Below are 4,984 nucleotides of genomic sequence, written 5' to 3' on the forward strand. Positions count from 1 at the left end.
GAAGAGTGGGAGTTGCAGATGAATAAGCCTCACATCCATAGTCAAGCTTACTACGAATAGGCGCAAAATACTAAGCGCTTTTGTAGCCTTCACTTTTAACAGTTTGATGTGAGGCACCCATGTAAGCCTTGAGTAAAAAATTAGACCCAAGTACTTCACCTCTTGGACAAATTGCAGTGGACTTGCACCTAAATTGAGTGAAGGATGGAACTTTCCTCGTTTGTGGAAATGTAGCCATGGTCTTGCTTGGGAAAATTTTGAACCCATGATATGTTTATGCTATCTATCTTCAAAGCAGGTGGTGACATAGATGTGCTCTTTCCAGCGATCTTACGCATCTTGTCCCATACCCATGCTAAGGGGGTTAATCGAGAAGACATACTGTCTCCATGATGTCTGTCTAGCCTCTTTTAGCACTCACCTGGACTTGGCTCAGGTCTTTTTGTAATGGATCAAGGTTACATCGCTGGGGCGTCGTTTCAACTGCCTTAATACAATTTTCTTGCTCTGACAGCTTCTTGGCATTCATCACACCATGGTACCGGAGGTTGATGGTACTGCCCGCTACTTTTGGGAATGGATGCTTCTGCTGCAAGGTGAATTCGTGATGTGAAGTGATTAACAGCATCTTGAACACAATGGAAATCATTCACAGATCCTTGCAATACTGTAGTTGATCTACAAGGATTCCATCCGCATGTTCAAGTCGCCATCTCTGCACTCCACTGGCTGGAATACTATTCACCTCCTCCAAAAGTATTGGAAAGTGGTCGCTTCCATATAAGTCTTCCATGGCCTGCCAAATGAAATTCAACTGTGAATCAGGTGAACCAACTGACAGGTCTATATTGGAGAATGTCCCAGTTTGAATTTGGAAATGTATGGGAGTGTCACTGTTCAGTAAAACTGCATCTACTCTTAAGAACAAGGACTCCGAGCCCCTTCCTCGAGGGTTGCACAAATTGTCTCCCCAGAGGGGATGCTGACCATTGAAATCTAAGAGTAGAAATGGATATAGCAACTGCCCAAGTAGATCTTCCAAATCATCTATGTTGAGACTATGTGGAGGAAGGTAGATGGATGCAACAGTGTAAGGTCGTGTCAAGCCTATTCTCACCTGCAGTGTTGTCTGCAGGTGGATGGCCTGGAAGGGAATATCCTGACGTACCATTACTGCTACTCCACCATGAGGTCCATTATCAAAGGTCCCATAATGGACTTGAATTTGGAATCCCCTCAGGGAAATCGGACAATTTTCCCTGGTCATAATCTCTTGTAGGCATACACAAACTGGGTTACATGAAGCTATCAGATATTGCAGTTCTTCCCATTTTGCATGAATTCCCTGACTATGTCATTGGATATCCAGTTCTTCAAGCTACCTCTTCACATAAGGTGTTTGGCAGCACCTGTGGTCAATGTTTGCCCCACACCTTTAGGTTGTTCCTTTCCAGGATCTTGAGAGAATCTTAAGAGGGGTTGTTTTCTTTTGACAGGCTCAGGATTTCTTAGCCTGGGCAAAGGATGGACCTGAGTCTTTGCTTCAGGGGCACTCTTCCTAGTAGCGGAAGCCCCTGTAGATGTGGTGGCAGCTGGAGCTGTCACCGCTGAGGCCTCTGGAGCCTTGACTGATGGCTCTAAAGACCTTACCTGGGAGGAGGAGTATCCTCGACAGACTCCTCACTCCTACTCTGTTTCTGGTGGAACAACTCGCCAGAATGCAGTTTCAGCAATTGAGGACTGAGGCTTAAAGGTAGTGACAGAGTGTGTAGTATAAGAAGTATTGGGGGCAAGGGAAGGTTGGAAGGATGGGCTAGAACCAAAGCAAAAAAAATCCCTGGGTGTGCACGTCACTTTGCCTCTGGAAAACTAATTTTCTTTCTCCTTGCTCCTTATTACTAATACTTCCTTTTCAAATTTGCACTTTTTACATTGCTTTGAAGAAGCTTCAAGAGCTTCTTTGTAGTGGCAACAGCATACTGGGCCTGAACAATTTTCATCTCCTTGATGACCTGTTGTACCACACTCTACACACACTCTAGGTTGTCCATTTTCCTCAAAACAGCAAGAGTTGGCTCCATGCCCATAACCCTGACATAGGGTTGGGCACATATAGCTTTACCTTGAGACGGTACCATGCCACCTCAACTGATTCTGGAAGGACTAACATTTCAAAAGTTAGAAGGAAAACTGGTGTCGACTGTTCCAAACCATCAACTTTCTTCTTAAAACGTCTTACTGCCACTACATTAAAATTCTTTAGTTCCTCTAACAGTTTCTCCTCTGAATACCTCATCAGGTCTCGGGAAAAGACAATTCTCTTACACTGATTGAGTGTTTTGAGAGGAGAACATAAAACTTGAGCCCCAGGAATGTCACATATCGCACTCAGATGGTCACTCTCGTCTGGTAACAAAACCTCAATTATCAGGCTACCATCTCACTGTGGGGTGATGCGAGAATCACATTGACACACCTCCACTATTTTCCAATGTACTTCAAAAATATCAAGATCCATGACTGATACACCATCGATGGTCTTTACTACTAGGTACTTACTATATGAGATACTTTCATATTTACCAGGTAAAATTTCCTTAATAGATGGAGGAGGACTTTTCTTCTTATCTTGTTTGGGAGCTCGGGAACCATTATGATTCCCATTCTTGCCCTTTGGAAGCTGGAAAGGTTCCAGAGCGACAACATGTGATGTTCCAGAGGGAATGGCCAGGGGATTGCATAAGTCGTCAGGGAGAGAGCTAGATCTTTGTAAATTTGTAGTACTCATACAAATTTGAATTTTTCATTTCCTCACCCCCCACCCACCATGGAGTCCAATGAGGGGAAGCTATAGTTGGGCTCAAAATCTCCCAACAGCCACAGGGGTAGTGAGGAAATATACACAGCCACTATTAGAGTACTGATGGCAGTTGCGAGACCTATGTGCTATCGACTAAACAGTGTCTGCTTGACCAGCTGATTGACCTGACCGGGCCTTGATCAAGAATAAAGGACCAAAGAGGTGTGTTGCTAGTTGCAGGGCACAGCATGCAGCATTGATCAACCTCCAGGACTCCTGTCTCCTGTAATACGGGACGCCACACACAGCAAAGACACGTGAGAGATTTCTCCCTGGTCCAAGATGGAATGAACCAGGGGTGGGAAACCATTTTGTCTCATCCCTCACTGGTGACCACTCCAGTATGGGTATCCCTCCGGTCCGGCTCTCCAGATCATTGGGACCTCAAGTCCCCCCACCGCACAAGGCGGCTCCCGTTATGGGGTTTTAGATAGTATAGGTAGTATGGTAATCGGGCGATAGTTATTGACTTCGTCTGTGTCTCCGAAGCAATGGGAAATCACCGGTGACTAGAGATGTTTTAATGAAAACCATTAGATAATAATCCATTGAAGGCAGACTGTCTCTAATAAAGGAAAAAGCAATGCATATAAAGAGACATCTTTATATTAGGCTTCAGAGTCAGTTGTGTTGGAGCCTGACAACAGAATTGTGAAGTCCTCACTGGTTGAGGATCTTCATCTGTTGTCAGGCTAACCATGGGTCCACTGGAAGCTCTTACTTTTGTTTGGCTTTTCTCACTTCAGACTGTCTGTGTATCTTTTCTCTTTGCTGACTTTACCTGAGTAAGGTCAGGATGTTCTGGCACTGGCTGCACAGATTCAGCTTGTGCTGGCTCTGCCTATGAGGGTGTGGCCAGGGTTAAGGTAGGGAGGGGAGTCTTATCCTGGGGTGAGGGTGAAGCTGCTTTGGTTCTGTTCAGCTTCCTCCCTTTCAGGACTGCAGCAGTCTGGGTCATTATCTTGGCGACCGTGACTGCCTTTTCCGCCTCCACACTGGACCTCCCCAAAGTTGTTGCTACTGCAGTGACTACACCAGTCAACAGGAGAGTCATATCTTCCTCGTCAAAGAGGAGATTATCGTCTCATGGGGAGGCTTTTGCAGTGTTCTTTGAATCTTTATTCCTGTGGATATTTTTCTGCATTTTAGAAATGGTGGGAATCTCCTTTTTATTGGAGATATCCGCTGTCGGTTGTGGAGGGGCTGCCTTCCTCTTAGGAGGTCGGGAAGGCTTTTCTCATTTGTTCTGTCCCTAGACATGGGTGCCTGAGGGAGCAGGAGCAACCTCTTATCACCTGAGGGCCGCCTCTTTCCTGGCAGAGCAAGCCAGGCTCCAGGCGTGATGCCCCTTGGCACAGTTGGAACATTTGGCTTTTGTGTTCCTTTGGCCTTCCATGTGGACCTTAAGGCACACCTCGGTGTTGTGTGCCTTGCCTTGCCTTGGCCTTGCAGCTAGCCTGATGGTGACCGTATCTTTGGCATTTGTAACACCGACGTGGCTCAGGTACATATATTCTTGAGCTGTAGGAGCCCCAGTTACCCAGATCAAGGGTAGTGATTGGGGCTCCTTTCAAAGTCACCAGGACTTACCTGGTTGAGCTCTTCCCTTTCGACATTCGGGAAGCGTCCACGACCTGTGGGTGTGATGTGATCACATCCACATCATATGATAGTGAGAAGCCAAGTAGCACCATCTTGACTCTCCCATCGTCGGGACTGAGTGGCGGGAGACACCTTTCCTCCAATCATTAAGCTCCTTGGTTTCCTGCAGGAAATTCAAGGTGGCTAGGTCTTTGGGCATGATAATCATGCCCTGGTCTCTGACAACCCGGATTGACAACTGGATTTTTCGATGCATCTCCAGTGCTCTTACCAGTTGGTAGGCATTGTCGAAGCCTTCAGGTATAGAGGGAACCTTAAAATGTGGGAAACACCTGGGAGGTCCGGACTCAGAGTCTAGCTCTGGCCTGGGTCGTTTCGGGCAGCCCTTTTGGCTTAGTCATGATAAGAAAGATAAAAAAATTGAGAATAATGAGATTGTTGATAATTATTATAATGATGAATTTTTTTTGATTATTATTATATATATTATTATTATTCATCTTATCATATTGTTATTTCATT

General features: G+C 45.6%; 1 protein-coding gene across 1 annotated transcript in view; it reads right to left on the reverse strand.

Annotated features, from left to right (window-relative positions):
• Positions 1 to 4,984, reverse strand: part of LOC119574351 — a 176,539-nt gene that overhangs the window by 16,377 nt on the left and 155,178 nt on the right. The window lies entirely within an intron of this gene.

Source organism: Penaeus monodon, chromosome 6 (assembly GCF_015228065.2).
Source record: "Penaeus monodon isolate SGIC_2016 chromosome 6, NSTDA_Pmon_1, whole genome shotgun sequence".
NCBI classification, from domain to species: Eukaryota; Metazoa; Arthropoda; class Malacostraca; order Decapoda; family Penaeidae; genus Penaeus; species Penaeus monodon.